Below are 10096 nucleotides of genomic sequence, written 5' to 3' on the forward strand. Positions count from 1 at the left end.
CTCGGGCTGCTCAGCCGCGGGCAGGGAGACGCACCGGGGCTCGGCTCCGTGCTGGCCAGCGCCGGTCGCGGTCTTGTCGGGGTGCGGGCAGCTCTCGGGCTCCACGGCGCCGTCGGCTTGGGGGCGGGGGCGCGTGTCCCACGGGGCGCTGCTGCTGTGCTCTCTCTCCTGTAGGGGGGGCGGCGGTGGCGGCGGCTGTGTGGCGACAGCGACGGCCTGCTGCGGGGCATGCTGGGATAGCCCGGCCTCATTCTGGACTGCCAGTCTGAGGGGCGAGGCGTCCGGAGCTGGGGACCCCTGCAGCGTCTCCCCAAAACCACCGCCGCACAACGCACCTGGAAGAGACCGCAATAGAACAAGAGCACATGAGCAGGAGAGGCATGCAGAAAGGCGACAGCGCCACCTGTTTTGCAAAGCTTGACGCAAGCAAGAAGGAGAGCCGAGAGGGGGATTTCCTCAAACATCACCAGCTCACAAACAACACGAGGACACGCATGTTCACCGGCTGGGGCCGGCGCGCGGGACAGGGGGACACACGAGGAGAGACAGACAGACAGGTGTAGCGGCTGGGACAGTTGGGGCGCTCTGACCTGTCTGTGGCTCAGGACCAGGCTCGTCTGTGCTTTCCACTTCCAGGATGCTGAGTTGATGGGCACCTGCGCTTCTGCAAGATAGAGAGGGGGGGACAGGTCACGCTCCACACAGTGCAGCACAGCCCCGCTGGCCCACGCTCAAGGCTGGTCCCAGACACCCCTTCCCCTACTACACAGCGGCCACACCAGACGTCACGGCGCTCCTCCGCTCCCAGTGACCCGAGCGCCCGGGAACACCCTCTCCCTGCCGCCTCGGGTTCCCCTAAACCCTCGCACGGTGCCCGCTTTCCGCCGGTACTTCGTGAGGGAGGACTGAGGGCCGGTGGGCAACCCCGGCCCCTTCCCCCACCAGCCCCGGCTGGCACCCCCCACTCTGCTGTAGGCCCCCTGAGCGGAACAGAACAAGCAGGTGCGGCAGGGTGCCCAACACTTCGGCACGGTGTCCCGCAGACGTACGCGGGCTGTGTGGGCCGCCGGACCTCCTGAGAAACACGCGAACGCCGACCAAACACGCACGCACGCACGCACGCACGCACGCACGCACGCACGCACGCACGCACGCACGCACGCACGCGAATCCGTCTCGCAGCGAGACCGAGACCGAGACCTCGAGACAGCCTGCCAGCCATCGCGCAGCTCTCAACCCCCATGCATTTCCATCAGATCTGGTCAGATCGAAAACGGCGAACGAATCACCGCGAGATCGGGACACCAACGTGTTCTCTTGAGTGAAAGGAAGGAATAGGAGAAACTACGAGCCATCGCGGCTTTCCTTCCAAAATCTCAGCCAGAAAAAAATCTGGGTTTTGGACTATGCTTTAGGACTGGGCTTTAGTACGTGACGCAGAAACAAAACAAAAAAATGCAGGGCTTCTTCGCAGCTGAATCACCAGGTCGCAGATAAATACTGCGTCCCTTCGTCGCTTGCAGAAGTTGGCAAGAAACATCATTTCTAAAGAATAATAAGGGGAGTGGAAGACGCTTAACTTTCCAAGTAAAATGAGACTTATTGCTCCACAGAGCACAAAATATTAAACAGCACCTGAATAGAACACAATGGTGGCTTGAGGAGCACAGAAGAAAATAAATGGCAGAGATGAGAGGAAAAGTTCAATCTGGAGCACCAGTCAAGAGGCTCAGTACAGTGACAGGAACAGTGTGATCTGGAGCACCAGTCGAGAGGCTCAGTACAGTGACAGGAACAGTGTGATCTGTAACACCAGTCGAGAGGCTCAGTACAGTGACAGGAACAGTGTGATCTGTAACACCAGTCGAGAGGCTCAGTACAGTGACAGGAACAGTGTGATCTGTAACACCAGTCAAGAGGCTCAGTACAGTGACAGGAACAGTGTGATCTGGAGCACCAGTCACGAGGCTCAGTACAGTGACAGGAACAGTCTGATCTGGAACACCAGTCAAGAGGCTCAGTACAGTGACAGGAACAGTGTGATCTGTAACACCAGTCGAGAGGCTCAGTACAGTGACAGGAACAGTGTGATCTGTAACACCAGTCGAGAGGCTCAGTACAGTGACAGGAACAGTGTGATCTGTAACACCAGTCGAGAGGCTCAGTACAGTGACAGGAACAGTGTGATCTGTAACACCAGTCAAGAGGCTCAGTACAGTGACAGGAACAGTGTGACCTGGAACACCAGTCAAGAGGCTCAGTACAGTGAGTACAGTGACAGGAACAGTGTGACCTGGAACACCAGTCAAGAGGCTCAGTACAGTGACAGGAACAGTGTGATCTGGAACACCAGTCAAGAGGCTCAGTACAGTGAGTTCAGTGACAGGAACAGTGTGATCTGTAACACCAGTCGAGAGGCTCAGTACAGTGACAGGAACAGTGTGATCTGGAACACCAGTCAAGAGGCTCAGTACAGTGAGTACAGTGACAGGAACAGTGTGATCTGGAACACCAGTCACGAGGCTCAGTACAGTGACAGGAACAGTGTGATCTGGAACACCAGTCAAGAGGCTCAGTACAGTGACAGGAACAGTGTGATCTGGAACACCAGTCAAGAGGCTCAGTACAGTGACAGGAACAGTGTGATCTGGAACACCAGTCAAGAGCTTCAGTACTGTGACAGGAAGTGTGCACTCCTGTCCTGGGGGTGTGTGTCTCACTCTCAGGGCCTGTACACTCCTGTCCTGGAGGGTGTGTGTGTACATCTCTCAGGGCATGTACACTCCTGTCCTGGGGGGGGGGGGGTGTGTGCGTCTCTCAGGGCATGTACACTCCTATCCTGGGGGGGGTGTGTGCGTCTCTCAGGGCATGTACACTCCTGTCCTGGGTGTGTGTGTGTGTGTGTGTGTGCGCGCGCATCTCTCAGGGCCTGTACACTCCTGTCCTGGGGGGTGTGTGCGTCTCTCAGGGCCTGTACACTCCTGTCCTGGGGGGTGTGTGCGTCTCTAAGGGCCTGTACACTCCTGTCCTGGGGGGTGTGTGCGTCTCTCAGGGCCTGTACACTCCTGTCCTGGGGGGTGTGTGCGTCTCTCAGACCTGGGGGGTGTGTGCGTGATTCCACGATGTGGGGTGCAGCAGCGACAGAGAGCAGCACAGCATAGAGCTGGACAGGAGGCAAGCAGGTCAGCCCTCACCGTGCCTGCACGGGGGTACCCCTCACTCCCACCCTCACCGTGCCTGCACGGGGGGTACCCCTCACTCCCACCCTCACCGTGCCTGCACGGGGGGTACCCCTCACTCCAGCCCTCACCCTGCCTGCACGGGGGTACCCCTCGTCTCCGGCCCTCACGGGGATACCCCTTGTCTCAGACCCTCACCCTGTCCACACGGGGGTACCCCTCGTCTCCCGCCCTCACTTTGCCTGCACGGGGGTACCCGGGACAGCTCCGGGCGGGACCTCTGAGTCCGGGCGGGTAATGGGCTCTGCGGGGCCCGCAGCGGAGCACACGAGAGGGGCGGCGGTACCCCCCACACCCGGCAGAGGCAGCCAGAGGGGCACGAACCCCGCACGAGCACCGCAGACTCGCAGGAGAGCGGGACCTCGCCGAGGCTCTCGCACACACGCCGGGCAGCACGCAGGCCCTCAGCCCGGGGCGGCCTGCCAGTGCGGAGGAGCCGGTACCGCTGCGCTCCCCGCTCAGCCTCAGCCGGTCAACTCCCCCTGCAGGACCCGCAGGGCGCCGGGTTTCCGCCGGGCCGGCCCCGGGCAGCAGCCGCGGCGGCCCAGTTATGTAACCCCACCGGCGACGGCGGGCCGGCTCCGCTCCCACGGCTGCGCACCTCCGCGCTCGCCCGTGAAACATTAATATCCCGGTCACACACACACACACGCCACCTTCCCGTGTCCCGCCAGACCCCCTCCTCCCCGGCGAGGGAATAAACCCCCGTGACGTCACCCGCGGGGTCAACCGCCGCCCAGAAATTAGGCTTTTTTTTTTTCCCTCGGAGCCGAAAATTTTCCCACCCCGACCCCGGGCTCCGCACGGCTGCGGGACCCTATCCCGGCTCGGGGTCGCTTCCCCAAAAATTCCCTCCGCAGGTATTTCTGAGCCCACGCCGCGCGGGGGCCCGCCAGGGGGGGACCAGGCAGCTCACCACAACATCCACCGGCCTCGAAAACCCATCGTGGACCAGACTGAAATAGTGCATTTCCCCTGCCGCTACCGCGCCGTGCCAGTCTGTGGGACAGGACGGGGACAAGCCGCTGCCCAGCGAGGTCCTGTTTCGGCCACAACCCCCCCCCCGCAACGCGGAGGCCGGTCGCTGATGCCGCCCCATGAGCGCCGCCCGGCGCTCGCCCCCTCGCGGAACCCCCCCCTCCTCCTCCCCGACCCCCGCCGCCATCTTCTCTCCCCTCCTACCTGAATTTCTCAGCCGCTTTCTTTCACTAAAAACTCGGGGAAGGAGTCGCCATCCGCCTGAAATCGTCCTCAATCCGTGACAGGGCCGCTCCAAACTGTCTCTCGGTACCCAGCGAGCTGCTGGCGGGACCGTGGGAGCGGGTAAAAGTGAGGGCTAACCGGCTGCGGGTCCGGACGGCAATTCGGCGGCCGGCTGCGGGGAGGAGACTCGGGTTTCAGCGAAATGGAGGAGCGCCGCGCGCCGAGAGGCTGGGAGCGCGCCGCAGCCTCGCGAGAGCCCGGCCGCCCGCCGCCGCGGCAGGGGCTGACGGGAAGTGTAGTTTTCTGCTCGTCCTGCAGCGCGAGAAAGAAGTTGTCTCCAAGGCGAGCGTTTGTTTTTTTTTCCCCCAGTGTCGTCCCCGGGCGCCACCGTGAGTCTTCCTCTTTCACAGTTACTCCTGCCGTGCGTTACACCTCCGGCATGTCGCTCGTATGCTCTTTGGTCGAAATATCAGGAGCGTCTGTCGCCTGAACGGGCTCTGCGTGTGCCCCAGTTGAGAAGCCGGAGACGGACTCCCGTGACCCTCCGGGCTGAGCCGCCCGGCTCTCGCCTGCGCACCTGTAGCCCGGACACGTCGAGCCCGCTCGCCCCTCCTGGGCGCATAGCCCTTCGCCAGGGGACCACAGCGAGCAGAAGTCCTGTGTTAAAGGCCATAGCAGCACCCAAGTGCATGCGGGTCCTGGAGCTACTGCGCCACCTAGCGGTTTCGCTGCACTGGGACCCCATCTCCCCACACCGGGTACCCCCAAAAACCACCTGCGCGCCCACAGACACACCATTTCACCTTTCATTCCTCTAGCAGCCGCTGTAAAGTAAGGATTCCTGTCTGCGTGGAAATCCTGTGAGACCCTGGGAGATCCTGAGGCTGATCCCTGTAGATCCTTGGAAACCCTGACAGATCACTGAGGAACCCTAGGAGATCTAGCAGAATTTTGGGGACCCTGGGAGCTCATAGCAGAATTTTGCGGGATCCTCTCATACCCCCCACTTTTAACTCCTTTTACGATATTCATTTGTACCTGCTTTGAGATGAAAGAAGATAAATAAATATCATTAATAAATATAATGAATAAATAGTTATTTAAACAATAAAAATATACATTGTTACATGAAACAATTATTAATATCAAATATTATTACCACAGTATATAATACTGTTATCATGTATTATTAATTATACAAGTGATTAATAACTATAATTGATCAATAATAATTAATAATAATAATAGTAATAATTGCTTACACTTTTTAAGTGCTTTTCTGGACACTCCACTCAAAGCTCTTTACAGGTAATGGGGATCCCCTCCACCACCACCAGTGTGCAGCCCCACCTGGATGATGCGACGGCAGCCATAGTGCGCCAGAACGCTCCCCACACACCGGGTATCAGTGGGGAGGAGAGCAGAGTAATGAAACCAATTACTATACTCACTTGCATTTGTGACAGTAGCGCCAATAACAGCAACAGTAATGTACAGCTGTAGTAGTAACAGCAGTAGTAATGTACAGCTGTAGTATTAACAGAAGTAGTAATGTACAGCTGTAGAATTGAGGGCAGCAGTAATGTACAGCAGAAGTATTAAGAGCAACAGAAATGTACAGCTGTTGTATGAACAGCAGCAGTGATGTACAGCAGTAGTATTAAGAACAGCAGTAATGTACAGCAGTAGTATGAACAGCAGCAGTAATGTACAGCAGTAGTATTAAGAACAGCAGTAATGTACAGCTGTTGTATGAACAGCAGCAGTGATGTACAGGTCATCCAGGTGGGGCTGCACATTGGTGGTGGTGGAGGGGATCCCCATTACCTATAAAGCGCTTTGAGTGGAGTGTCCAGAAAAGCGCTATATAAGTGTAAGCAATTATTAATGATTATTATTACAGCAGTAGTATTAACAGCAGTAGTAATTTAGTCAAGCTGGTAGTACTACTCATTGCTGCTGCTGATGTTTCCTGCACATTACCGCTGTTATTAATATTATTGCTACAGTACATATTACCGCTGCTGTTAATACTACTAAACATTACTGCAACTGATAATACTACTGCTGTTATTACTATTTCTGTCAATACTACTGCTGCTGATAATACTATTTCTGTACATTACTGCTGTTATTAATATTACTACTACAGTATATATTACGACTCTGTTGTTAATACTACAGCTGTCTATTACTGTCACTCTTAATACTATTGCTGTATGTCACTGCTGCTGTAGTATTAAGAACAGAGTAATGGAAGCAGCAGTATTAAGAACAGCAGTAATGTACAGCACTAGTATTAAGAGCAGCAGTAATATAGAGGTGTAGTATTAAGAGCAGCAGTAATGTACAGCTGTAGTATGAAAAGCAACAATACTTTTGATCAGCAGTATGAACAGCTGCAATAATGTACAACAGTACTGTTAGCAGCAGTAGTATACAGCATTAATATTAGTTACAGCAGTACTGTACAACAGTAGTATTAACAGCAGCAGTAATGTACAGCAGTAGTTTTGAAATCAACTGTAATTTACAGCACTAGCAGTGACAGTAATGTATTTCAGGAGTAGCTTCAGCACTGTGCAGCAGTGGTATTAACAACAGAAATAAGATAATCAGTAGTATAAAGAGCACTAGTAAACTACAGCAGCAGTATTGAAAGCAACAGAAATGTCCAATAGTATTTTTACAAACAGCAGTAATATATAGCAGCAATATTAATAACAGCAGTACATTACAAGCAATGTAGAACATTATTATATGTCATTATATGTCATTGTGTATTATATGTGTTGTAACACCTGCAGTAATGGTTAGCAATAGTATTCACAGTGGCACTAGTATACAGTAGTGATATCAGTCGTATTAACAGCTGTAATAATATAGATCAGCAATATTAAAAGCACAGACTATTTACAGTGATATTAAAAGCAGAAGTAGATAGATAGATATTACTTTATTAATCCCATAGGGAAATTGATAATATACAACAGTAGAATTAACACCAGCAGTAATGTACAGTAGTATTAAAAGCAGCACTAATGTACAGCAGTAGTATTAATAGGAGCATTAGTGTACAGTAGTAGTACAGTATTAACAGCATCAGTAATGTACAGCAGAATTAATGTACAGGATTAGTATTAACCTCAACAGTAATGTCTAGATGTAGTATTAACACCTATAGCAATAATGTACAGCTGTAGTATTAAGAGCAGCAGTAACGTACAACTGTAGTATCAAGAGCAGCAGTAACATAAATCTGTAGTATCAAGAGCAGCAGTAACATAAATCTGTAGTATTAAGAGCAGCAGTAACGTACAGCTGTAGTATTAAGACCAGCAGTAATGTACAGCTGTAGTATTAACAGCAGTAGTAGTGTACAGCAGCAGCAATAAGAGCAACAGTGATATACAGCAATAGTATTAAGAGCACCAGTAATGGACAGCTGTAGTATTAAGAGCAACAGTGATATAGAGGAGTAGTATTAAGGGCAGCAGTAATATAGAGCTGTAGTATTAAGGGCAGCAGTAATATAGAGCTGGAGTGTTAGGAGCAGCAGTAGCATACAGCAAAATTACAGCAGTATTATTAATAGCCACAGTAATAGAGGTAGGAGTATTTACAGCAGTAGTATTAATAACACAGTAATAACAACAGAGTAATAGAAGCAGTAATAGTAATAACAATAATAATAATAATAATAATAATAATTATTGCTTACAGTTATATAGCACTTTTCTGGACACTCCACTCAAAGCTCTTCACAGGTAATGGGGACTCCCCTCCACCACCAGTGTGCAGCCCCACCTGGATGATGCTCCAGTCTGCTCACACACACCAGCTCTCAGTGGGGAGGAGAGCAGAGTGATGAAGCCAGTTCAGAGAGGGGGATTATTAGGAGGCCATGACTGGTAAAGGTCAGGGAGAAATTTGGCCAGGATGCTGGGGTAACACCCCTACTCTTTTCAAGAAACACCCTGGGATTTTTAATGACCACAGAGAGTCAGGACCTCGGTTTTATGTCTCATCTGAAGGACTGCGCCTTTTTACAGAATAATATGTCTCCATCACTATGCTGGGGCATAAGGACCCACACAGACTCTGGGGTGAGCGCCCCCTACTGGCCCCACTAACACCTCTTCCAGCTGCAACCTCAGCTTTCCCAGCAGTCTCCCCTCCAGGTACTGACCAGGCTCACAGCTGCTGAGCCTAAGGGGGCAGACAGATGTGAGCTGCAGTAAAAACAAGCCTGAATTTAGGGGTCACCTGATCCATGACATAACCAGTAGCGTCAACATCAGCAGTAATAGACAGCAGTAGTATTAACAGCAGAATTAATTGTAGGGGATAAGCCTTAACCTCAACAGTTATGTATAGCAGTAGTATTAATAGTAGAAATAATTTCGAAAAAACACATGAACACCCACAGTGATTTCTAGCTGTAGGATTAACAGCAGCAGTAATGTGCAGCTGTAGTACAGTGCAGTCGAGATCTCCCCACAGATGTTCAATACTATTCAAGCCTGGGGACCGTGAAGGCCATTCCAAAACCTTCATCTTCCGTTCCTGTTAGTACTTCATGGTTGATTCTGAGGGATGTTTGGATTGCCGTCGTGCTGAAACATACAGCCTCTTTTCAGCTTCCATTTCTTCACTGACTCTGGGACACGAGCTTCTAGGATGTGTGGATATTTAGTAGAGTCCATTCTCCCCTCTACCCGCACACTGTCTCCTGTGCCGCCGCCGGCTGCCACACGACTCCCAAGCGTAACGGATCCACCCCCCGTGCTGAACAGCTGGCGAGGTGTTCTTTTCTTCCAATACCTCACCTGTCTCTCTCCAAATGCATCTTCTGTGGCTGTGGCCAAACCTTTTCAATTTCTGTTTCATCAGTCCACCTGCCCTTTGTTCCAAACGGTTTCCGCCTTATCCCAGTATTGGTTTGCATACTTCCAACGTCGCCTCTTCTGAGGACGTTTCCTGCTGACAGCTCTCCCGTGCAGATCATTTTTGTGTAAGCCAGGCTGTACTGTGGACCTGTGGACCACTACTGCGGTGGCACTTTAACCTTTCTGCAGCTCCTCTGCAGCGATAGGTGGGTTCTGCTGCGTATATCTGACCAGTTTACGAGCAGTTCAGTTTTCTGTTTTTGACTTCAACGGTTCCCTTTGACTTCCATTTCTTCACGATGTTTCTGATGGTGGAGATTCCAAGTTGGAGGCTTTTAGATGTCTTTTTAAAGCCTTCCCCTGCTTTGTAAGAGTCGCGTGTCTTTATTTTCAAGTCCTCAGTCAGCTGCTTAGAGGAGCCCATGGTGGCTGAGGGTAGGCACAGCACCCTGAGAGGTTAGCGGGGTCCGTCTTTAACTCTGGAAGTGTCTTCGTCTCGCTTAATTTAAGGCCCAAGGAGCCAATCAAGTTTTGAAGGCTTAAGAAAAGTTCTGATGAATCAACTGGATAATTAGCAAAGAAATAGTAACGGGGCTCTGTGGCTCAGGATCTGTGCCTGTGGCTGGAAGGTTGCCAGTTCAAATCCCGCGGCCAGCAGAGGAATCCTACTTCATTGGGCCCCTGAGCAAGGTCCTTAACCCCAGCTGCTCCAGGGGTGCTGTATAAATGGCTGACCCTGCGCTCTGACCCCCAGCTTCTCTCTCC

Source organism: Lepisosteus oculatus, chromosome 4 (genome assembly GCF_040954835.1).
Source record: "Lepisosteus oculatus isolate fLepOcu1 chromosome 4, fLepOcu1.hap2, whole genome shotgun sequence".
In the NCBI taxonomy this organism is placed as follows: Eukaryota; Metazoa; Chordata; class Actinopteri; order Semionotiformes; family Lepisosteidae; genus Lepisosteus; species Lepisosteus oculatus.